A 26,834-nucleotide genomic window follows, 5' to 3' on the forward strand; every position below is an offset into this window, starting at 1 on the left:
ATGGAAAGCTGCTCCTTTGGATGCCTGCGGTTCCAAGGTGAAACTCTCCTAACTACATGCAAAGGGCTCTGAGAGCAAAGGGCTTCAGCAACAGCTCAGTCCAAGAGTCCGGCTGACCCTGGAGAAATCAACAGGCAGCAAAAAATGCTCACAGAAAAAGTGTTAGAGCAGAGCAAACATACAGATATTTCTCTAGGTATGGCTTTTCATATTTCTGTCTGCAGTATTCTTCACCAGAATATTATATCCAAACCATTTTGCTTAATAGCACTTGAGGGAGTTCTCTTTCATTTTTCTAAGAGGTTTTTAATCTTTCTGCCTATTAACATCCAACCTGTCCTTTTGGAAGGTATTCCATCATTTTAATTCTGAATTTTGAAGGACAAGTTTGATTTACATCTTTGCTCTTTATGTTCAAGCTGCTGCCACATGCTCTCATCCCTATGGATCTTGTGTGGTGAATTATCAATATTATCTCAGTCATCCTATGTCCCCTCTCTGTGTTCTCACCCATGCTGAAGAAGCCTCAGCTGCTTTCTGTTTTAAGCAAATTTTGTCACTTAATTTTTTTTCCTTCATTCTTTTCAAGTAGCTTATGAATATATGCAAAACCAGGGGTTCCTATGAAACATTTCAGAGTTTCTCTGTCAATTTTTAATCCCCCTAACTGGTTTGTCCTATTTCCTACCTGTTTAGTAGCACACCAGGGAAATTTTTACCTCAGACTAAATGTGTCTTTATGCAGTATAAAGTAGTTGTTTTGGGAGTTCTGATCTTATCATGTGCACAAACCTTGTTTTAAGTTTTTGGAAAATCTTTTTAGGTTTTAAGGGTCCTCTGTCTGTTTGCACAAACCCAGATGGCTTTTTTGCTGTTTGGTTTAGGCCATGGTAAGTGAGACCAAGCTGCCATGTTCAGCTGAAGGTGAGAATGGGCTGGACAGAGCCACCAAATGTTCTGTCTGCACTGGACTCTGCCACTTGCTGGGGTAAAAGAATGGAAACACCAAGAAAAGTGTGATTTTTAATCTCTTACTCAGGAGGTAGCACCCCAAATTCCTCTCTGATCTGTAAAAGAACAGGAAGCAGAGAGGGAAGGTTTATTTTAAAGCAAATCTCGTCCTCAATTCCCATTCAAGCCAGCTGATCATCAAATTACAAGCCCTGCATTTGCACCTACCTGCTCCAACCTGGGCTTTTTAATGTGTTGCAAAGGCAGATGGATTGCTTGAAACATTATTTTTACTTCAGCAGGTGATTACCCAATTAAATGCTCTACCTGATTAAATGCTGGAAAAAGTACTTAAGATCATTAGTGGTAACAAGACTGGCAGAAGGAAGGTAGCATGCAGAATAAAAAGAACCTGCTGCCCTCCCTCCCAGCCCTTCTGTGAAGAGACGAGTTGGAAATGAAGATTGTGAGAGGAGCTGGACCAGTATCAAAACCAGGGTGACTTGCAGAATTTCAAACCAAAGGCAAAAGCCAACAAACAAAATGAGTTAATGGGAGCTGATTTCCCTTTGTTCAGGGGTCCAGGGCAGGGATGGATTTGCTGTGACTGAAGTGCTCACTTGTTCTATAGAACCAGACTCCCTACATGGAGATTTATTTTCTGGTTTGTTTACCCCTGCTTTGCCCCAGGCTTGCTGAAATCAGTGGAATTATTCAGCAAAAAGGTTCTGAGTAGGAACCAGATGCCCAGTTCCTGGAGTTTGGGAGGGAATATCATCTAGCTGCTCCAGTGGATGAAAATCTGAGTCCTTCTGGAAAACAAGGTGGATGAAGAGCAAACAAATGCCTCAGGGTTTGCCTGAATGTGGCTGATTGAGGACTTCCAGGCTGTGCTCCCCTCCTGAGCACACCTGGAGCTGCTGCACTTCTCCTGCCCCTCCCAGCCTGACCCCAGGCATGGAGACAGCTCCTTTTATTTATTCATGCATGCATTTCTTTAGCTTTGCCTGGTCTTTGCTGGGGCACAGCTTTGTTCCTCTTCTGTCAGTGATCCATCTGTGTCTGTGGCCACCTCTGGGGGAAGCTGCTCTCTCAAAGCTTGGTGTGCTCGGCCCTCTCTGCAAAGGTTTCTGATTATTGTGCGCCTGGAATTAGCACTCCCGTGTGGCTCATCTGAGTTATTTGGTTCTTCAGGATCAAAGCTCTAATCAAACAAAAAATGGTGCTCAGATGATTATTTGAAACTTTTGATATGTAATGGAGGTGACGATGTGATTATGTGCCAAAATTAGTTACTCTATAAAGAAAGAACTTGCAGTAAAAAAAATGGATTTTTCTGCTGAATGATCATGCAAATCATGCTGTGACTGACTAATTTTAAATGGGGAATATTGTTGATAATTTATTGTTCAGGCAAGAATCTCCTCTAGCCATGCCTGGAAGCCAGAAGGGAGTGATGGGCAGGGGGCTTAGAAGGGAATGTGATATCCAGACAACAAATACCAGCACTGCTTTTGACTGCAAAGTTGTTTATAGCAAATACCTCTGAGGAAAAAAGTTTTTTGAGAAAGACTGGTATTTTGGCTGTCAGATCTGCTTCAGGTCTAGTGATTACCAACATCTTAGCTGCTTCAATTCCCTGATGAGCTGCCTTGAAAAGATGAGTTTTATAAATCACCTCACAACCCTGCACTACAGAGCCCTGGTGATCAGCAATGCAGTGACCACGTTTATGGGAAGCAAAGACATCATTTCAGGGAATAATGTGAGTGTATCAACTGCACACATCTTGATTGAAGACTCTGCAGGTGGCCAAGGTTTCTGTGGCTCACTCCTTGACCTTCACCTTTGCTTTCACAGGCTGCAAACTTCTCACAGACATGCATGGTGTGAACTGCATCTTAATAGCTGGAGATGGAGAGATTCCCTTCCATTCTTAATTGGGAGGTGGCTGTGGCTGTGCCATCCAGCCTCACAAAGATCTGCTGCTCCCTGCCTGCAGCTGCATTGCATCCCTGGGGAAAAAATATATATGTATATATCTGTATGTATATATCTGTATATATATATATATATATATATATATATATATATATATATATATACACACATATATATATGTGACCATTTATAACAATGAAATATATATGACAATGAAGTATAATATATATATGACCATTTACAACAATGAAAGTTGGCTTCAGAGTGCATATTTACATTAGGATCATAAATATTCCCAAACTTCTTGCAGATGTTAAGTTTTTCTATCTTTGCTTCCTATTTTATCTCGCATCTCTCCACTATCTTTAGGCTGCAATGATTTTTGCTACCTATTAATGAATGATAAATAGCAATTTCAGTCCATGGTGTGCTGTCCCAAGGACAGGACATGGATGGGTGGCAGATCCAGTGAGCCTCCAGCACACAGAGCTCTCCACATGTGAGTCAAAGTGAAATTCCTGCCTTGTGCCACCTGGATTTCCATGTGGAGGCTGAAGGGTTTTCCCTCTTGAGCTGCTGCTCCCACTCTCCCCTCCATGGTGAAAAGGAGAAAAGGCCTGATTAGACAAAGCAGAATCATCTTCAGATGATCCATGCAGAGTGTCAAGAGATAAACCAGGCCTTGTTATCTCAAGGTACCTGCAAAAGGAAGGGAGACAGGGACAGGATAGGTAAGAGCTGTCCAGATTTATGTTGGTAGAGCTGCTGAGCACATGTGAGCTGTTACACTCTCTGTGCATCCTGAAATCCATGGGATACAGTGAAATCTGGGAAAATATTTTAGCAGGCAAGCTTTACTCTCTCCTAAACTCATTGTTTACAACAGCTAAATCTGATCTCAGCCCTTCAGTGTAAATGGAAGTGATGTCTTTGAGGCTGAAAATAAAGGCAGGGCTAAGGATGTCTGTGGAGAAAGAAACCACAAACCATTAGGAATGGATGGTGGGGGCAGTGAGGGCAGGAGAAAGTGATTTCAGTGAGGTTGTGCTGCAGTACAAGGCTGGGTTATGGTTCTGCACAGCTGCTTCTCCTCCCAAAACCAGGAGAAGGAGAGTGGGTAACCAGGCTCTCAACTCTGTGCTGCCCCAAGACTTATCTTCAAAAGGAACAGAGATTTCTATTTCTGTAATCTATTCTATTCTAACAGATTTCATCTATTTCAGATTTTTGCACTATTACCAGAACCTGTAACTCTCTCAATGGCCACGTTTCAGGGTTTTAGATGTTTTATTTGTACACAGTGAATCAGCCTCAGATCTTTTGGCTTCACTTTTCCAGCCTCTTCTTTGGCTCATCCTCCCTCAGAGGTACAGGGCCATGTGTTAATTAGGCAGCAGGCTAATGGACTTTGGCAATCTGCAAATTGCATCTCTAAATCCACTTCAAATTTAACTAAAATACATGGAATCTACTCACTGTTTAAAAAGCTCTCTGAAAGACAACTCACCCACTAAAATGGCAGAAATGTTTTTCAGATGTTTTTTATGTTTGTGGTGTTTTCTGTAGCTCATTCATACCAAAACCAAAGCCAGTCAGCATTAGATGTCAGAGCAGCAATTCCTATCATGTTCCCATAGAATTTGTTTCCATGGTGAAAACTATAAACAAAATTAGGTGAGATCATGAAATAATCCAAATAGGATTTCCAGAACTTAACATTTCTTTAGCCTGAAATACACTTTTCTACTTTTCTACTAAGATTGATAGAAAATAGGCATTTTTTTCTGTTCAATATGAAGGTATATTCATGTTCTGTTATACAGTACCTTCAGAATTGCTTTGCAGGCTACTTCAAAAGAGAAAGGAGCAGACCTTCCACACAACAAATCACCTAAGAGGTTGGTTTTCCTGTTTTTCTAACTAGTCTTTCCAGTAAAACCATAATTGTACCAAACCTGAGGAGCTCTGAGGGAGTTTCTGAGCTCAGCTCCCGCTTCCCAGCGTCACAGAAATGTGATAACCAGCAGAGTGCTGCAGACCAGGTGGGATTTTTGCTGGGTGGAAATTTGGGGTTTATGATCATAAATCTTCAATCCTTGGCCATTTGTGAGGGCCCTGGTACAGGACAGGAGGCAGGAAAGGGTGACAGAGCCGTGGTGAATTATTGAAGCCCAGGAGTTTGCAGCTTGATCAAAGCCCCTTCTGAGGTGCCCCATGAGTCCCAGGAGGTTCTGCCCAAACCAGGGGAGCCTCAAGCAGAGACCTGTGTCAGGTGTTATCAGAGAACTATTGGGGAAGATGAAACAGGAAAGCCTTATAAATATGATTGCCTGGCAAAAGATTTTGAGAATATTGAAACTATAAGTGAAATTGAAATGAAAGCAAGCTTTGAGATCCCTCAGTTACTGAACAACTGGAAAACAATGGTGTGGCCAGCTGAAGGTGATCCCCTTTTGATGGAACAACACCCTCTGCTTGCAGGCAGATCCAAGGGTCAGAGCAGACCCTACAGAAGGGGCCCAAAGAGGAGTTTTTAGGCTTTAAAATGTAACAAAGTATGGTAACGTAGTGATTCTTATAGGTTGTAAGGAAAATCTATAGGATCTGTATGTTGTACTAGATTGGTTACTGAGAATCAGAATATTCAACACAGAAGATGATTTATGGTATTGTAACGGGAACTTCACTCACTTTCTATACTCTTACCTCTGTCTCTTACCTATTGTCTCTTAGGTCTTGCCTTTTACTCTCTTACCCTCTCATCCTCTCTGCCCCTCTCTCCCCTCGGGCCTGCTCTGAGCTGTGGCTGCAGCTCCCAGCAGGGCCCTGCACCCAGGCCCTGTGCAATAAACCCCAAATCCCAGCAGGGCCCTGCCCCCAGGCCCTGTGCAATGAACCCCAAATCCCAGCAGGGCCCTGCACCCAGGCCCTTTGCAATAAACCCCAAATCCCAGCAGGGCCCTTTGCAATAAACCCCAAATCCCAGCAGGGCCCTGCCCCCAGGCCCTTTGCAATGAACCCCAAATCCCAGCAGGGCCCTTTGCAATAAACCCCAAATCCCAGCAGGGCCCTGCACCCAGGCCCTGTGCAATAAACCCCAAATCCCAGCAGGGCCCTGCACCCAGGCCCTTTGCAATGAACCCCAAATCCCAGCAGGGCCCTGCACCCAGGCCCTTTGCAATAAACTCCAAGTTCCAGCCCTGGCTTCAGAGATCTCTGCTCTCCATCCATCCCGACCGTGCAATCCCCCATCAATCCCACAGAGAACATCTGCTGTAGCCACAATTCCCTGTGTGAAAGGCTGTGCACCTCTCCTGGCACCCTGTGTGATCAGGGCAAATGGGATTGTGTGTAATCCTGCCTGGTGTGGCACAGACAATGGGATTACACAGCTCCTGCAGAGAGGCTTTCCTGCACCGCCACCAATTACAGCAGAGCCCGGGGGCTAATCACTGATCAAACTGCTCTGGAAACTGAGGAGAGAGCAAAGATAAAATAACAAAAAGATCTGTGCTGCTCTCTGAGTGATAAGAATTAGTACAATAATACCTAAATTCTCCCCTCTTAAAATATAGAACAGAATTTTCCAGGCTCTGAATTTTCCCTGCTAAGAGCAACTGCAGCATTATGATTAAAGGAACAATCCACCATTTTCAGTGGAAAATTTCATCTCTCTCTCTTTTCCTGGAGAAAATCTGGATTCTAGTTGTTTGCCCTCATGGTTAATTTGGAGTTCCATAGAATATTTATCAACCTGTACATCAGATAATCACCTACCCTCAATGATGTGTCTCAATCACACTTGGTTGAGTGACATAAAGAGCACAGGAAAAGAACAAAAAATGGCAAAAACTTGGAAATTTATTGGGTAGATTGGGAGGAATTTGGTGCTGGAGGCTGCAGGAGAGATGAGGCAGATGAGAAGTCAGTCCTTTGAGTTGTGAGATCTCTTACAATGTGTTTAATGGGAGCTGAATGCACAGAATTGGGCCCTGGAAGATTTATTCACTGGGTTGTTTTCTAATGAGACAGAAGAAAAGATCGCAGATGAGAAAAGTAAAATATTCAATAGTTTTGTGATTGCTCTCCAGAAGATGATCCTCACAGTTAATAAAACATGGTGATTGCTCCCAATTTAGGGTAGGATAATTTTTTAGGCTCTTTCAGTCATTTAGTATGAAAAAGCAAAAAATTAAACATTAAAAACATTTTTTTAATGAAAAAGTAAGATTAAAATTCAAGTTCATTAGGTTTTCTTATGGAGAAGAGAGGCTGTGAAACTTCCTTTAGTAGTCAATTTCTTATCTCTATTCCATTAGACTCAGGTGTTAAAAAGAAAAAGTCTTAGGGAGAAAAAAATCTTCAAATAATCTTAATTTTTTCCTCTCTAATAACGTCATAATACAGTTTTGAGATAAATATATATCGTATTGGGATTATCTATGGGATGAATTGATTAGCATCTTGCTGGACCCTTTTATAAAGCTGCCAATAAAAGGTGTTTGCACTTTTTGGGAGTCCCTTAATTCTAACATGCCCCACTGCCAGCCCCCATTACCTCTGCCCAAGGTGGTCACCAAAGAAAACGCTCTAGAAAATTCTAAAACACCACTTCTATTCTGGTTTGTTTTATTTTTTTCTTTCCAAGAGGTTTTAATTTCAAAGGCCTTGCTGGTGGAAAACTTAGCACCAGAAAAACCAGATGGAAAAATTAGGGAAGGTTTTTTGATAATCAGATTAACAGAAACAGAATCTTTTTTTTCCTGGGTATTTACTGACAGATGGGTATAGATATTGAAATTTGTATCAGCCATTGCATTGCAGTCTCATCCAAATCTTTTTATAAAGTCTTTAATAAAGTCATCTTGCATTATAGAAGCTAAAGAGGCTCCCCCTGGTTCTTGCAATAGGGAATGGAGATTTGATCACAACCCTACTTAGGAAAATGATAGAAGCAAGACTGCCTTTTACTGAAAGGTTCTTTTTTTCCCCCTAAATTCCATGTGCAATTTGCAGCTGTGGATGAGATGTGTACACAGATGAGGAACTGAGGAGAAGCAGCTGCACTGCTGCCCCAGTTAAATCCCTGAACTTGTGCCTCAGGGAAGTTTTCTGTGACAGGAGTGAAGGCAGCAGCACCTCAGGAGCTGATGCAGGAGTGGAGAAGGTGATTTCTGATTCCTCTGGCAGTCACACACCAGCAGCAGAAATTCAAATTAACTGTGCATGCTGAATAACAAGTTTTATGAGAATCAATCAGATATCATCATAAATGCTGTTCTGCCTGCCTTGGTGCTGAAGTTAAGCTCCACTGGAGAAGCGCAATATTAAACATGCCAGAGCTGAAGTGTGAGGAATTCAGGAAATGTTGGGCCAAAATACCTGACTGGGGTGTTTACATTTCATTCATCACCCTGCTCTGTCATTCTGAGTGCCTTTTTTTATTTCAATAAGGTGAAGAACAAACTTATCAGTATCTTTGTGAGGATTTGCAGTCTTCCTCAGAATCCCTTCAGTTTTGTGAAATGCCAGCCTGGTATTTGCACTGTGCACTGCCAATCACCCATCTGCATTCTGTCACAGAGGCCACTTCCCACAGAAGGTGGTGGCTGGGGGAGAAGAAATGGGGGAAAACATCTTTTCTGTCAATTTTTGTAGCTGTTGCTGCTATGGTTTGTTCAGTCTCGCACAGTTCAGTCAAGTCATGCTCATTAATCTAGGCTGGAACTCCTGAAGGCTTTTAATGTCTCATTTTCTGGATCCTTCCCTTCAAAAGAGCTTTTAGCAAATCCTTCACCAGAGAAGGTGATTCTGTTCTGTGTTAGATGCACATGAATGTTCTAGAAACACTGGGTTCATCCAAAAATTGGTGACACACTGAGGGGTGAAACCTTTGTGCCTGCTAACTTGGATTGAAGTTTCTTTACAGCAAAAGATTTGACAGATGACAAAGTAACAGTAGAAAACCTGAAGGTGCAGGCACACAGGAGCTGTGTGCTGTGCATCCATCATTTTCATTGCTGTTATTCCCCCATGTCTTCATTTCTGCTTCCCATAAAGGAAATTTAGGCTGAGAGCTCAGGGCTGGGGTGATGCTCAGGCTGCCCATCAGCACGGGCAGTGCCTGGCACATCCCATCTGTCATTCCTGCCCTGCTCCTCTTTCCCAGCCTGTCCTGACAGCATTTGGCCGCATTTTGCTAATTGGCTGCCCACCAGAGCTGCTCTGCAGCACATGCACCTCAATGGGGTTTGCCCTTTGATAATATTATTATCTGTCTAATAAGCAAATTGTGCATCAGAGTGTTTGAGCTAGTTGACAAAAGAGTAAAATTCAGTAGGTGTGACTGAGGAGCAGCTGAGCAGGTGAGAGCACAGCAATGGGATTTTGTGAGATGTGGACTTGTCTCACAGGCAGTTTCTGTTAAAGATGGGGCAGATCTAATAAAGGCAGCACCTGATCAAGTTACTGTCAATTTGGTGGGAAATTATGGACATCACAACCAAATTTTGAACTCGTCTGTGTCATTATGGAAGCCTCACAACTTCAGTGGATTTGATTTGCAGGGAACCAAAGCAGATGAATTGTCCTGGAAGACAAATCACTGTTTCATGTGGGTAAGACCTGATTACTTCTGTGTTCCTAGCCAGCAACAGCAGAAGATTGTGTGGGTATATGACTGAAATTAAAATGTAGATTTCCAGAGCAAAGAGCAGCAAGAAGGACTGACAGCTGAGTGATGCTGTGCTCTCCTAGAGCAGTAATTATTACTGCATTCAAGCTTCCACATTTTCCCCTACTCTCTATTTCTCTTTCTCCTTTCATCACTTGTTGCAAACCTGATTTCATGTTCTTAATATTTCTCTGAGAGATTTCTGAGCCATCAATTTGCAGACTGTGAACATGATGGAGTTCCTGGCCAGCCTGGAGGGTGCTCAGGCTTTGCTGGGTTGTGCTTCTTGTGCATCCCCCTGCTCTCATCTTCCCTCGTTGGCTGCTTGGGAAAAGAAACATTTCCCTGAAAAACAGGTATTTACTGCCTTGAGATACTGATTGGTGCTTTACAGACAGCAAATTCACAGCAGAAAAGTTTGTAAACAATAAAAAAAATAAAAAGAGACACTTTAAAAATGATTTTTGATGCCTCAGAAAAGGTCTCGTGCACCTTCTGCCTTTTGAAGCTGCTGTGTCTGGCACCATTTTTTTTCTTCAGATGTGCATTGTTTGAATGCAAATATATCACTAAATTAATCTTAAAGGCATTTAAAATGATCAGCAAATCCCATTTAATTTGAAATGTTGGACAAGTCTTCACAATGTCATTGAAGAAAAGGAGGATGCCCTTGGAGTAAGATCCCACAGATTCCCCAGTTCCTTTTTGTGCAGCATCCAGGTCCTTTTGGGGTTTTTCTTGTTTTCAGGCACCCATGTTGCATGTAAAACTTCCAAATGTCTGCTTGAATAACCCCTTGATACTATTTCATTTTAAATGAAAATAGCTTTTTCATTTTAAATGAAAAAAATCTTCATTGTTATGCTTCCTATTTTAGGATAACTTCTGATTATTGTGATCATCAAATTATAGAAAGAATTTCACTCTCTCCCTTCATCCCTGCTCCTTCACTCAGCTGGATTTGCAGGAGATGCATTTAGCTAATAGAACAAGAAATTACAAGTGTATGAATAATTGTTTTTAAATGCTATTTAAAGTCCTATATATAGCATGAGTTTCCTGGAAATCTTTCCACATACTGTTTGGTAGGAAATAGTCTCCAAGCAGGTTACAATGTTAATTTGATAGCTAAACCTTTCCCAATAGTTTTGTTCTTGATTTGCTTGTAAAAGAAATCCCATTTTAGGCTGAGTGATTGCAATCAATTTGCTGTTACCAAGTTATCAGAGAAAGAAGCTGTACCACATCATATGAAAAAAAAATAAATCCCAAGCAATTAATGCTTGCAAAAGCATTCTTAAAATTCCATCCTGAAACCTGTGATTCAGGCCAGTTTTTATCCCAACTGCTCAGTAAAAATGCAAAGAGAGGTTAATATGATAAAATATGGGACTACTTAAGCTGTTAATTTTCTAGCCAAGTTTAGATGAATATCATGGACTGGGATGCTAAAAGCCATCTAACATAAATGTTTAATGAACAAATAAAGCTGTCAGAGGCAAATGTGCCCTGCACATTATGGATGGATTTGCCTTGGGTAGATCCTGCAATCAGAGCCATTGTCTGATCAAGGCCCAAAGTCTGTTTTCCACCACTTTAGTATTTTTTAATAATCTGCTCACAGGCTGCTTTTTGGGCTTGTGTGCCTGTTTTTCAGGCCAGAATCACAGGACCAGTTGTGCAATTCTTCAGGCTTTCCAGGCTTGCAAATATTTTTATTGACTTGACCAAACTTCAGCTGTGAGCCTTCTGTCCAACTTCTAAAAATCCACAGAAATAAAGACAAAAATCTCCTTTTGCACCCAAACACAGGATCTCAGGGCTGGAATCCTTTAAAGGATTTAGCAGAAAGCAGCAAATTCCCTTGTAAAAGAAAATATAGTTTCTACCTCAAACACTTCTAACACAACCCACAGAACATCACCACCACTGCAAAGATCCATTTTCTCTATTTAATAATAAACCTTGAAGGGGTTTCTACAATATGTTTTTATGACTCCCTAGAACCCGTGTTTTCATTTCCATTTGGATATGTTTCATATAAGGCATTATTGATTTTTCCAGCCAACATGGATCTTTGGGAAAAAAAATAATGATTTAGCCTTTCACTATGGATTCTTCACATTTAAAGGCCTGTGGAATGGTTTTGGAATGCTGACTCACTGAGGTTTTTTTGCTTTTTAATTTATTTTTTTTCCTAGGGAGGTCTAATGCCTACTAAAACCCTAAGGTATGTAGTGAGGGAATATCTTTAAAATATTAAAAATTTTGTGCACAGTGGAAAAATTTTTATAAGCTCTGGTGAGGGTGATTATATGCATTTTCTTCAATACATCAGTAGAAATCACAGTAATTTCAGCAGTTCCTTGTGTGTAAAAGGGCATCACTTTTGTTGCAGATTTCCTACAAATGTTGCAATCAAAAGAGTTACCTTTGAACCCAAGCACTTCATTTTACTAAGACCTGGAAAGAAAATGAACATTTCTTTTGATAAAACAGATAATGTGACATTAAAGTCTGAAAAGTTGATGTTCCACAGTGTAGAAATAAATGGCCCAAACCTGGCAAACAGCATGTTCTACAAGAAAATAAATTAGAGTGGCATAACTATGGCGACTGCTGAATTTGTACTAATCATTTGTAAATGAAATCCTCTTTTCATTAGCATTTCCATGCTTGCATGCATAATTTACAACAAAGGTTTGCAGGCACTAACACAGTTTTCATAAATGAGTCGTAATTTTGGCGCTGCTGAAACCTTGGAAACTTTTTAATGCAGTTGGATTTTTACATAGGCAGAAAAGCATAACCTTGATTTTCTAAAAGTCAGATTTAGTGTTTAAAATGTATGCAACAGACCTGATTTCCATTCTGTATTTCTTTTTGTAGCAGCCGGAATGCAAAATAAGTATAAAAAATGACCACAGCTACCAGATAGTGGTAAAATAGTGGGTTTAGGGCCTGTTTCCTGCAAAATGCTGGAATTGTTTTCTAGGTGGGCACAGGCTGAGAATAATGCAGGCTGTTGAATAGGGATTTAATACAGCTTTACCTAATAGGAGTAGGAAATTATATTAACTCCCTGGGATTTTAAATTATCTGACGTCGAGAATGCTGATCATTTTCTGTTATTCCTGTTGCAATTCTGATGGGGAAAGTTCTTTTAGGGGATCTGGCTTGTGACCATGTTCACAGGGCTTCTTGGATGAGGGAAGAGACGAGCATTTCTCTATATTTCAGAAGGCTTGATTTATTATTTTATGATTTATATTACATTAAAACTATACTAAAAGGATAGAAGAAAAGGTTTTATCAGAAGTCCAGCTAAGGTAAGAATAGAATCAGAAAGAATGAAGCTTTGTAGCTTCTGTCTTGCACAGAGAGTCTGAGCCAGCTGACTGTGATTGGCCATTAATTACAAACAAACCAACATGAGACCAATCCCAGATGCACCTGTTGCATTCCACAGCAGCAGATAATCAATGTTTACATTTTGTTTTTGAGGCTTCTCAGCTTCTCAGGAGGAAAAATCCTAAGGAAAGGATTTTCATGAAAAGATGTCTGCGACGCTGGCTGACTTTATGTTTTGAGAAAATTTAACTGTGGCTCCAGTCTGGAAGTGTTCAATTATGCTTCTAGAAATAGGTTGAAAACCATAACTGTGAGTAGTCATTTGGCCACATTTTGAAAATTGGCTGCATAGTTTGTTTTCGTTTTTCGTGGTTCCTTTGTTTTTGCTTTCGCTTGCACAAATGTCCTTGAAACAATGGGGAAGCTCCTGAGAGCTGTGACACAGAACATGGCCGGGGTGGATGGGTTCTTCTGCACCTCTTTCCTCTCCGTTATCCCAGCATTTGTGCCAGGAAAGGAACAGAAAATCCATTTCCGTGCTCCCATCTTGCAGCAAAAGCCCAGCAGCAGCTCAGAACTGGCTGAGGAGAATGGGATGGGGTGGGATTGTGTCCAAAGCCTCTGCAGGGCTGGGAAGGGCTGCCTGCTCCCCTGCCCTGTGTCATCAGAGCCCTGCTGGGCACAGAGGGCAGCAGGGATTATTTTCATGAAGCAAAATCCATTCAGAATTCATGGGATGTCTGTTTCGTTGGCTTCAATGGATTTTGCTTGGTGGGAGCAGCAAAATATCTCAGTTATTGTTGGTGTCCCTCAGCTCTGCACGGCCCTGGGCCTGCCCCTGCACTCAGGAGGATGGAGCAGCACTGGAATTGTGTGACCATTAAACACAAGGAAATTAAAGATTGAGAGGTTTTAAAATCACATTTCTATGTGGGTCATGAGAGTGAAGGTTCTGGCTTGTGGGAGCAGCAGATTTCTGAAAAATGTGCTTGAGAGGATGGTGCAGATTGAGGATGGGCATGGCCCTGCACAGTGGGCTCTGATGAGAGCAGGGTGAGATCCTTCTCTCATCTTTGACTTTTATTTCTTGGGGGTTTTGGTGGTGTAGGTAAGATAACACAACCCCCCATAAACCAATATATTTATCCCACGAAGATTAGAACTTGAATTTCATGGGGAAAGCCAGAACAAACCCTCCTGCAGCTCTGCTTGGCAGTGGGGTGAGGGATAATTTCAATGCCCCTTTTTAATCAGTATCTGAGTGGGAACCAAATCTTGCAGCCCAGCCATGTCCTGCAGTGGTGTCAGGCAGGCTGTGCTCATCCTCTGCTGCTTGGGGATGGAAATTGAATTGTGACAAATACACAGAGCAGTGCATTGCCTGGAGACTGAAATCAATGCTTGCATGCACTCAAACAAAATTATTTTTCACTTGCACCTCTTTTAAGTGAAGTCATTTTAAAGGGGCTGCGTATTTTGTACTTGGCATGCATTGCTTTTGCCTTCCTGAAGAAAAATATCTGAGCAATAAATCATCACTAGAGGAAGTTTTGCCATGTTTAGTGATTTAATGAGAGATATTTTTCTACCTATATATTATGCAAATACTTCTCAGGCATATAGGAAACAGAAATTGGCTCATTTTACACAGATCTGAGTGTAAAATGTCTGTGGGTTTGGGGTTTTTTCTTTCTGGGCTAACTTTACAAACCAAATTGGTTAACAGGAATGTGTGCATCAAATTTTTTATAAGATTCAGAATTTACAGCCCCCATTACTTCCAGTGAAAGATCTGCCTTTTGTGTGTTTTGAACACCAAAATTCAAAGTGTTTTTTGGGCAGTTTTAGTGTAGGGTTATAAGGAAGAATTTTAGTGTGGTAGTAAAATCTTACATCTGCTTTATGAGAGAGACAAATGCAGGTTTCTTAAGCAGAATATTATCATGTAGAATGCTTGTAAGATTTGTTAGAAAATCAAACTTTAAAGACTGTCATTTTCTTTTGAGAGACAATTTAGATCACAACATTACCAAAAAAATTCTTATAACTCTAGTTAAAGTTGGTATAAAGAACTCCCTCTAAAGTCTCAATGACTTTAAACTACTTTTTTTAAAAATTCATTACTTAAGAGGAGGTAAATCTAAGCTAAAATATCTACATTCAGGCATTAAAAATTTGAGAAATTAAAATAAACACACATTCTTCTTTTTTGCCTTGCAAGCTGACCAAAGCCCAGCTTCCGAAGAGTTTAGAAGTAGTTTATTTGGCCCCTTGGTGTTTTAAAGCTCAAAATATCTGTGTGAATATTTTATTATCGATTATATAATGATTATATATTGATTATTTTATCAGTGACCATACAAAACTGAGTGAAGCTGTTGTGGGGGCAGACCAGTTTGGCTCACTGGAATTTCCCACGGAGGAGCCCTGGAGGATTTACCCAAAGATCAGAGCAACATTTCTGTTGTGTTACATGTGTGATTCAAAGGAAGAATGAAATGGAGGAAAACATTTTCCTCAGATTTTTTTCCTCTTTTCACCCATTTTTGAGAAGTATTTTTGTTTTCTGCATGGAAGGGACACAGAATCTTCAGTTTTCATGGAAACAGAATTGTCCCAATTGTGTGTATTGGCTTTTCTGGATTCTCTGAACCATAAATTCTTGGAAAATTTTGCCCAAACCAACCAGATTCCACTGAAATGATAGAATTGCTGAAAAATATCTGAGCTCAGCCTGGGTCAGTCTGTCCCCAGGGCATGAGGAGAGGATTGGGATCAGCAGAGGAGCTGCAAGTTCATCTCCTGGCCACAGACAGCATCAAGGGCACAGAAAAGCAGAAGTGATCCCTTAAAATGAACAATTCCACAGTAATAATACTAATAGTAATAGTAATAATAATAATAATAACATTGAAATACCACTGAATGGGAGTACCCAATTTTAGAATTATTTAGAAGATCTGCATTTCAGTAGAAAGAAAAATTCCCTCAAAATTCAAACCTTTTGGGGAGATCTCAATTTGCCCGCATTAATCCAAAGTTTGTTTTCATGGTTTAGAGCCCCTTAAATGGAAAACTGGTGTAATGGACTTCAAAATTGCTCCTTTTTTTCTCCTTGCTGACCTTGTGTTTAAGTCAGAGGAGTTGAATGAAATTTATTGGCAGCTTTTATAATTGTTTTGAAACCACTCTGCCTTCTCGCTTTGTAACTGAATGAGTTGGCAAAGCTTTGCAGAAGAGCCAAAAGGTCACTGGAAAATCGCTGGCCTCAGCCTTACTTAAAACAACATTTGTTAACTTAAGTTACATTTACTCTTAAAAACAAATTCACAGTTTAAAACACTGGTAGAACATGGATTGGCCAATTATAGTGGAACTTCTCAAGGCACTCCCCATAATATCCATCTTTTATGGAATATAAATATAATTCTATATTTATAAATATAATAAATATGGAATTCTAAATATAAATAAATATGGAATTATAAATATGGAAATTACATAAATATAATTTCCATATTTTATGACCTTATCAGTACTTCTGTTCATCTGAGGAAATACTTCTCATTTCCACTGGCAATGTTGCTCTAGTCTGAAATAATCCAAATTATCCCATTGCATAAGACCCCCAGCTCCAGAGAAATTGGGCAAATAGAAACAAGGATTCTCTGAGACTTTAAAAGTTGCAACTACATTTTCCTCTGGGGAGGCTTGGAAACAGAAATATTGCAAAGCAACTGTTGGCATTTCAGGATGTTCACGGCTGCGTTCAATTTTAACAAGATTTAGCAAATTCTCCTTCCTCAGTTCAGAAACTCAGCTGAAAAACTCTGTATCAATCTTTGAGGTAGCTGAATAATTCCCTAATTCCTCTGTGTAACTCAGGTAACAAACAAAAAGCTCGCAGCAGCATGAAAACTTTAAGGCTTATAATCATGGCCTATACAACTAGCAGTATTGTGTTAGATGTGTTTCTGTCACCAGATTTCCTAGGGATAAATTGACAATAAATTGTATTTTTTTCTTATTATTTTGGAGTGCTGTTGCAGTTTGTCTTTCCCAAAACCTAATTAGGCTTATGTATCATACACCACTCAAAATTGTTCTGTCTAGCCTGGAGTTAGGCTGATTTGTTCCATTCCAGGGTGAGAATTTTCCTTCTAATACTTCTCCTGGGAATCTTTAAGCAAGAAAGGCATCATTTCCATTAGGATTGCTTCACTGTGCACTCACACCAAATTTTGGCTGTTTGTATATTCTTGTATATCATTGCTCTGTGTGCTGGAAAAATAAAGGAAAATAATAACAACACAATCTCATTACTGCTGGAGAAAATATAAGGGTTTTTTTTCAACTAATGTATCAGTTCTGACAATTTTCTTATTTATGAACAAATCATTTATATCAAAACTGAGACAATTCGAGATCTGAAAAAAACCCGAGTACATTTTTGTTATTTGAAATAAAAACCCAAACATAAAGTATTTGTGTCAGGTGTGCCTTAATTCATTATAACCCTTTCAAAGTCTGTTTGGAACAGTTCAGAGAACGCAGCTGACAACCACGAGTATTTTGCTTTGGATTAACAATTCATTGGCTTGGGTTTTGTTTTTGAAGCAGAAATCCTCCATCTCTGTGCTGCTTACTTAGGAAAGAGGATTTATTTGTGCACCTTACCTTTTATTCCCTGCTTTTGATAAGGGTGCAGCTTTGCTGCTTGGCATTTCCATGGTATCAAAGGTAGACATTAGAAATCCAAATAATCCTTATTTGCTGGAAGGGAAAGCGGGGAACCAAAAAAAAAACCCCAAAAAGTGATTTTAGAATTTTCACTGTGTTTTAGAACAGAATAAGGGCCCAATGTATTGCTGTTCATTGTGGATGCAGATTGAAGCCACAGATAAAATTGTATTTTCTTTCTGATGTACTGCTTGGGATTACAATTTTTATTTTTATGTGACCATATATGTTCCATTAATTCAAATGGGAAATGGATGCATGTTTTGCAGAGAGAACAGATTTCATTACTCTTGGTAGATTATTGCTCCCTGCTGTCAAGAAACAAGGTGGATATTCTGGTCCAGATAATTTATTTACTCTAGTCAACTGAAACACAACATTTTACTGGGTCTTTGTCAGAATTAATATCGTTTCCATGGCTGAAGAGAATCTGGCTCGTGAAATTTATAATTCTGTCTTGATTTCAGATTTATTGGCAAATCTGGTCCCTGTTTCTGAGAACACACAGAAAATTGCTCCCATACTGGAGATTTTTGTGAGCAATTACACAAATGGGAACTTGCAATAACTCTGTTTCTTTTGTTCTGGGATATCCCTATTTTTTATCCAGTTTTATTTTAGAAATCAATGTATTACACTAAGATTGTAAAACTGTATGTGCTTCTTTAGCATTTCTTGAGGTTCTGTATACTAGGGTTGGAGTGAGAATGTGAAAGGCATTTAGGTTTCTTTAGGTCTTTGGACAATTAGGTCATTTTCTTCTTGATAAGTAAACCATTAGATTCTTGTTTATTCTTTAGTATAATATATAAGGAATAACCAAGTGAATGACTTAGAGCCATTATTTAATTCAAATAACAAGGGAAATTTTTTCAGGAAGATCCTGAGCTGTGAAATTTGAAATGTGACCCAGGATTGCCACAGAAATGGACACAGCACCAACATTGACCCCCACAGGAGCAGGGTGCCTGTGGTTGATGAGTTTAATAGGATTAATTGTCTTCCCTGCCTACTCTGGAGGTCCTTATTTCTCTTTACTTTTGTCTTAAATAATATTCACATTTCATCTTCCATACTGTCTTCTTAACAGCCTTTGTAACAGAATTTCATGTCATCAGTGGATAATGCTCCCATCCTGTTGGGAATTTCCCTCAGGTCAGCTGAAGGCACATGTGTTTCCTCTTAACAAAACCTCTTTTGCCAATTTAGGTGTTGCAGGTGAGAGCTTTTAAACAGCTTCTGGTGGGTGCTTTGGGCCAGTAGAGGAAGAGGAATCTTGGGTTGGATGTTTGTGGCTGTTTTACCCCATCAGAAACTGCTTGGTGATGAGAGGAATCTGCTTTATACCCTGGAGGTATCACAGGTATGATTATAGATGAATTTTTTTCTTAATAACTGTGGATTTAAACTCAGAAAATGAGTTCTTTCTAACTCTACTACCATAGACTTAAATACCAACAGTGTTCTGTTTATAGAAGGTTGGGGTTGTTTTCAGAGCTTTCTAAACTTTTTTGTCTGAGTAAAAGAGTTCAGATTTTGTGCTGAGTCAGAAAAAATGCTGTGCTGCCAAATGAAGCCACTTGTTCATGAACTCCTCTCCTTGTAGCAGACTGAATAGCCAAGCAGGGCAGAAAATTTGTGTTTTTCTTTATGTTCTGAGTGGATACCCTAGCTACAAGAAATAAAGAATTGCCCCTACAATTATTAATTGCAGCATCTTCATCTCAGGAGAGGCCTCTCCTTGTCTGAGATAAAATTATGCCTGTAAATTGCTTTATAGCTGAACCAGAAGCTGCTCCTGGTGCTTTAGCATCACTGGTATCTCTTAATCAAACCTCTGTCACTGAAATATAAATTAGTTTTAAATTGTGTAGTATAAGTTTTGTTATCCTTTAATGAATAAGAAATTATGTGCATATGGGCATTTCAAAACATATTGGGCTTTTCAATTTAGGTATAAATCATGTGCAGGTTTTATTTCTATTGCTGGACCTTTGTTGATGGTTTTTTTTCCTGAGTATTGGGGAAGTGTTGTAATGAAACAAGTATTTCATCCTGGGTTCTGGTGTGAGCAGCTGTCTCTTCTCCTCTGAGTGTCTCCTAAATAATTCCAAATTATCTGACTGCCCCTAAATCATCTTTCAAGCTTGGATTTCTCCTTGAAGATGCCTGGTTAGTGCTTAGTGTCCTACCCAGAAAATGGTCAGGAGGAGAGGATCACAGGGATATCGCAGTGGCATTGTCACAGGGCCATTGGATCCCTGGTTTTGAGAATGGTTTTGGGGCATCTTTTTGTGCTTTGGGGTCCCTGAGGTGTCCATGAAGCCACAAAAATCTTCCCACACATGGGAGAACCATGGGAGAAATCCCAGTAGCAAACCTGGGGAGCTGGGAAGGGGCTGGAAAAACTCGGGAATCTCTTTCAGTGCTGAAGGAACTCAACTGGGCTGCTTGGCTTTCCTTCACCTCATCACAAAAGTCATGAAAAGCTCTGTGAGAGCGCAGAAACCTGCAGAAACTCAAATTATTGTGGTATTTAGATCCATCTGCCTCGTCAGGAACAGGTTCCCCAGGGAAGTGGTCACGACCCCAAGCCTGCCCAAAATTAGGAGGTGCTTGGACAATGTCTTCAGGCAGAGGGTGGGATCCTGTGCAGGGTGGGAGTTGGATTTTGATGGTTCTTGTGGGTCCCTTCCAACTCAGGGTATTCTGTGATCTGAAAAAAAAAACAACATGTATTTATTCTTTTCCCCTATAAAGTTCAGAAAATATTGTGGAGAACATTTCTCTGGAGTACAGAATCCTGTGCCTGTCTGAGAAAACAATTTAAATTTGAATAGAAGATTAAAAAAGCCTGACTATTTAATAACATCAGAATTTAATGGACAGCAGTTTAAACCAAGTTTTCAAAGTCAGCACGACTGCACTCTGTGATGGTGTGTCACAGGTTCTGAAAAGCACCTCAGAGGGAGATTTGATGAGAATTGATTGTAGCCTTATCACTGTGAATTTGTTATCAGATAGGAGCTAACTGTGGCAGGTGTTTGTTTATCTGGGTTAGATAAGGCTGGCTGCAAAAATGAGGAGGTCCCTTCATGGCCAGGGGATGTGGCAGGGCTTGTTATGAGAGAAGGAAAAGTTGAATTTTGAGGAGGTGAAAAGAAAATTGTCAGGAACACTCACATTGTTGGGTTTGTTGGGTTTTTTTTTTTGTATATGCTTTCAACTTTAATAGGTTTGCTCCTAGTGTTTGTACATAGTGCAAATTTCTGTGAATGGGCAAGAAATGGACTTGTAGAAGGGATTAATATTTGTTCATTAATGCTGTGCTGACAATGGTAAAAACTCGTTAATAGAGTCAGAAAAATGGAAAGAGCTGAGAAAAAAGAAGATAGAAAAATACACAAGAAAATTATAATTTTTATTTAACTTCTCCCCTAAAGGCTTTTATTCTCATGTGTGTTTTTTCAGTATGATCTAATGAGAGAAAGTATGAGAGATTATGAAATGTTATCAGCAGGGAGGATGAAGTCAGCCTTCGGATCCAGTTTCTGGCACTGTGGATTGTTAGGTTGGAACTGGAATTTGGTGCCTGAATCACACAACACCAGCTGTTCTCACATAGTAGGTACTGGTATCTACCAGAGTTTAAACAACTATTGTTTGATAAACATAAATTAGGTAAAAGTTAAAGCATAATTTAGCTAAAAGCCATCCCTTAACTCTATATGGATCACCACATTGCCTCAGAAGTCAAAATACAGTTTTATTCTGGAGAAAAGTGTTATTACACACAATTAAATAGTAACACACAATAAAAACTGAACCTGTAAAAACCCAAAGTTCTAAATAGATTCCAAAACTTCCATTACTTTGTGTTTTAAGAGCGTAAATGAAGAGAGCAGTACTTTATTCTGCATGAATTGCAATGCTCACAGTTGTTCATTTAATAACCCTAGCCACTTACCAGAGATGTCTTTAAAAAAAAATAAAGTCTGAGTATTTTAAAATATCCCACGTGCTCCATAAATGCAATTAAAGAATTGTAAATTAGTTCTCTGAGCAGAGATTTTCCCTCCATGTTTATGAGGTATAGAGGACTAAAATTTGGTTAAATTTTATTTACAAATATATAAAAATATAATGATGTGATTTCTGCAAATGTTTATTTTTTATAAAGCACTTAATAAAGCAGAGGCTAAGCTGTTTTATGAATAATTGAGGCTAAGAGAATGACTCCCATCAGACTACTTATTATTTTTCTGAGAAAATATCTTTTATAAAATTTAATGATTCTTAAACCCACATTATTTGTGGAGCATTACCTATTCCAGCCTGTTTGCTCCTTCCATTTCTTTCTCACACACACATGCAGGAAAAGGAAAAGTACTTTATTAATTAAACAACCACAACACATTGTCCTGACGTGTCAATCTCCTTTTCCAATCTCATTATATTCAGGTGCTGAATGATATCAGCTACAAATTCCTGACATTTCATTTTGTGTCCTGTCACCACCTATGGAAAGCAAAGGACAGCTTCTCTTGATCAATATCCCCCCCAAAAAATAAAGCAGATTTGGTTAACCATATGTTAACCATAGGTTTTCTCAGGCAGTTTGTAAAAATAAGGTGTAAGGGAATGCGTTGGGGTTGTTTTCCTCTGAGAGCAATTTTACACAAATCTGATGTTTGGGAGTCCACGGAATAAAGTGCTGAGATTACCCAGAATATTTCTTTGTGCAACTTGATGCCTTATCCAGGCTGACCTAGAACAGAGGCTGGACAGAGTTAAAGAATAAGGCAGGGATTTATTCAAAGGATCTCCTCCATGGATCCACCTTGGACAGCACCAGAGCCCAGCCAGGGCTGCACCCAAGATGAACCAAAATGGCCCCAAAATGCACGGCCGGGCACGGGCTCTGTCCCTGGGATCAGTTCTGCTCCATTTGCACCTTGCAGTTCATTGTCCCATTCCAGCTTTAGCCCAGGCAGTCCCACCCTGCTTGTTTTTCTCTCTCCAGCCCACGGTGTTTGTGCTCTGGGGCTGAGATTTGGGTCATTTGTCCTTGGTGCCCAGCTGGAGCAGGAATTGTTTTGTCTCCCTGCTCTGTGCACAGAGCTCACCATGCCCTGATATGAATCCCAGACTCGCACACCAAAGCAGCACAGAATGTGAAAAATATAAAAGCCAAAACCTGAGACATCACCTCTAGGTGTTCATCAGAAGAATGTCCCAAACTGCAGTAACTCAGCAGAGCCCGATGGTGCTGCCTCATTGAGGTGGGTTATCTTTTACAAGTCCAGCTTTGCTGTGGTGCTTCAAAATGAAAACAAAATTTTTAAAATCCAGCTGTCTGTCCTTTCTTGGTTCCAGCCACCTCCCTCCTCGTGCTCATTCTCCCCTGGTGATTTGCATTTCAGGATGCCCTGACTTGGTGAGCCAACGTTTTGTTTGTTGAGCAGTGATGAATGCTGTGGAGGCTTTGTTTAGGAAGCTGAATTATTAATTCATCGTACACAGAGTTATATCCCAAACAAAGCCTGGAGCTCAAAGCTCCCTAGTTCTGAGGAGGTTGATAAACAGGTCCTGCTAATCTGAAAAGATTAGCTGCCTTGTTATTAGAGGTAAATAAATACTTAACTTCAGAATTATTTTCTCTCCTTTCTAATCCAGAGGAAGGTTATGATGTCCTTTCTGGCTAAGTTTTCTTCTGAGCATCTCCTCTGCCAGAATTCAAGGAGTGTTTGGGCAATGCTGTCAGACACCTGGTGGGAGGCTTGGGCTGCTCAGGAGCTGGAATTTGGGATCCCTGTGGGTCCCTCCCAGCTCAGGACATTCTCTGTGCTGTCCATTCCATTGCCATCCATTTTCTTGGTGTATTTCCTAAGCAGACTAACAAAGTCAGGCCCAGTAAAGCCTGGATTTCCAGCAGGTCGGACTTGTGGCCTTGGAGACACTTTGGGATAGCTCAAGCACCAACGGTAAAAATCCTCCCCCATTTCATCCACAGAGTGAAATGTGGAAGTATTTGCAAAGATAATGATGGAATTAGGAAATTTGCCTCTTTGCACAGTCAGCGGGGACTGAGAATTTCACAGAGACCAAATCTCTCTCATAGTCATTCAAGACAGATCAAGGAGGTGATCTGTCACAGCTGCAGGATGTCCCCTGAAAATGTATGTTTTCATTTTTTTTCTCAGATTGTTCATATAACTTATGAATATTAATAATTACAAGAAACTTCCTCTGAGGACAGTAATAAAAGGTGTGCTGGGCAAACTCAAGGATTTGTTTGGTCCCCAGGATGCTGTCTCTGTCCATGGTGACCAGGGAGCAGTGAGAACTCGCTGTGTCTGTCTCACACATTCTGCTTTCATGGTGACTCAGAACTCCAATCCATGTCCTGGGCTGCAGGCCTTAGGATGAGTCTGAATCAAGTAGGGTGTTAATTTCCCTCTTTATCCATCATGGGAATCCCTGCTGCCATGGTTGGATGGCTTCAAACATCACAAAAAATTACATAAATCTCACCATACTGAGGTATTTCCCCTGCTCTGTTTATTGTTTAGTTACTGGTTCAAGATTTTGTATATTTTTAGATCATTAAATTTGAGTAAGGCTTAAATGTACCTAATGGCTGGCTGAATTTGCTATAGGGTATTTGTGTCAATGAGGAACAAAATTATATTACAGAACTGTATAAATAGACTAAGACAACTCAAATTGTCAATATGTTGAAAATTACCCAAAGAAAGCAATTAAAACTCCAATCCATGACTGAATTGCTATTGGTTGTAAGTACAGAGAATCCTTGTACATATTTTATTTTTAGGATACTACATGATCAGGGGTACTGTGACAGAGTGTCTTGTCAATAGATAATTATAAAAGCAAATATATCATCATGCTAAAATAAAATGCAAATCCCAACCAGCATTCTTCCAAACTGTTCAATGGCCAGAAAAGATTGGGGAAAAGCTGAAAACTGCAGATAAACTAATCTTAGAGCCTGCAAGTTTCTATAAGTTTCTGTGATGAAGACTGAAGATATAGATGTATATACTGTAGTTTTTGGTTGTACCCCACTGTAAATAGAGGCAGGAAAGCAAACAAACAAGAATATTTGTGAGGAATTTTGCAAAGATTCAAATTAGCTTAATATTAACTTAGTATTTGTGCTTCAGAGTCTTGCAGAAGGATGCTTATGTTGCTCAGTAGAACTACAAAACTGACATACCTTTATTCATGTTGTAAGGTCAAAAATAATAGACTAAAATTACCATTTCTTAATTTTTTAAATGGATTTTGACACTGGGAGGGCCCATAGAGCAGAACTCTGAGTGAGCCCCCAGTTTATTTAGAATTAATTAATTTGTTTTCCTTAATGAAAGTTTAGTTGTTTTCATGTTCTGAATGCATCTATTCAAACACAGTGTGAAAGGCTTGGACCTGCAGAAATATCAGGCAGCATCCAAATAAATGATGTTTAAATTATGCATATCACAATAAAGCTTGTATCAATATTCCTTTAAATTGTGTTATAAGACACTGGAAAATCCAGGACGTGGGCTACATGGGTCAAAATGTAAATTTTTCACCAACTCCTGAGCTGTGTGAAAACTGTGTGCATCACTGTGGGTCTTAGTAGGACCAGTTAGGAGTGGAGCAGAAAAATTGCAGCCCTGTGAAAATTGAGAGGGTGGTTTCAAAGCAGAGACCGAAATGTGGGAATTTGTGCACCAAGAGCCTCTGGGGAAGGAGCTGCTGCTGATAAATTAGCAAAGCATATTTAGGAAACACAGATGCCTAATATTTTTGTTTGAACAGTAATGTGTTTTCTGAATCATTGCATTCATTTTAGAGTCCTGATTAAGATAGTTCTACAGTAATGGAACAGGTTATTTGCATTTTATGCCAAATAACTGATTATGCTTATTTGTAATTTATGTGTTGTGAGGTAAAAACTCTTTTGGTATCTGAGAGCAGTCTAGATTATTTAGCCTGGCTTGTTTGATGGTGCCTGTTGATTTTAAGGTGTGTGGAGCTGGAAATAGAAGTAGAACTTTTAGCAATGTTAAGGAAAAGGAGCAGCAAAACAAACCCCACTGCATCAAGTAATTTTTGTTCTATTCTTCGTACACTTCTGCGTATCGCTGATAAAAATATAGAAAATGTTATGAAGAAAGAAAACTTACTCTATGAAAGAACACGAACAAGAAGTTGGACTTTGCATGTTGTTCTATTAAGACAGAAAATATAATCCTCCAGAACAGAGATTACAACTAAAATTCAATATTTTTGAGTGGTTAATGCTTTCAATTAATGGTATTAACTTGAACTCTAATCTTGGGAATTTCATTGTCTTTCAAAACATTTGTTCCACCACTGTTCTGGTTGTTCCTACACTGTGACCAGTCTGTGTTGGGTTGCAAGAAGAGTTTCTGCTCAGAGTCCCTGTGTTTGATTAAGGAATAATTCTGTACCTCTTAATTTATTTTTTATGCGATACACTGGCCGTGGGGATTTACATTTCTTTGTACAAAATGAAGCTTTTTGAGCTACAAATGAAGCTTTTTGGGGCCTTTTCAGGCAGCCCAGAGCCCAGCTGGTCCTTCTGGAAATGAGGATTTCTGTCTTGCACGGGTTGTGTCTGGATGGCATTGGAGCAGTTCTGCAGGAAAGGGTTAAAACATTCCAGCCTCTCTGCTAGGAAAAACAAGGAAGATATTTGGAATATTCCACCGACTTGCTTGTGGAATAATAATTGGGTGCATATTTCCTGATTTGTTTGAGACGCAGTAGTTTTGCGTTCCACTAGAATTCTAGGAGAAAGCTAATTAACCTTTATAAAATAATTCACTGGGCTCTCAAGGCACAACAAACACTTAGGAAAAACAAGCACTGGTAGCATGCAAAGGCTGGCACCTTCCTTTTTGTCATCTGCAGAAGACCAGCTTTAAGAGAGGTCTTTACAGCTGTGGCAACAAACTGAGTCAAAGCTTTATTTTTATTATGTTTGCCCATTTTTCATTATTTCTATAAAGGCTTTTTCAATCTTGATTTTCAACTCAGAATTTCATTTTCCTCCAGTATGGAAAAGTTGATTTATTTTAGAAAAAATTTATTTTCTGTTCACCTGGTTTACACAATGAAATCTGGGCAAATTGGATTTCAC

The sequence above is a fragment of the Melospiza georgiana genome, chromosome 12, assembly GCF_028018845.1.
Source record: "Melospiza georgiana isolate bMelGeo1 chromosome 12, bMelGeo1.pri, whole genome shotgun sequence".
Classification (NCBI taxonomy): domain Eukaryota; kingdom Metazoa; phylum Chordata; class Aves; order Passeriformes; family Passerellidae; genus Melospiza; species Melospiza georgiana.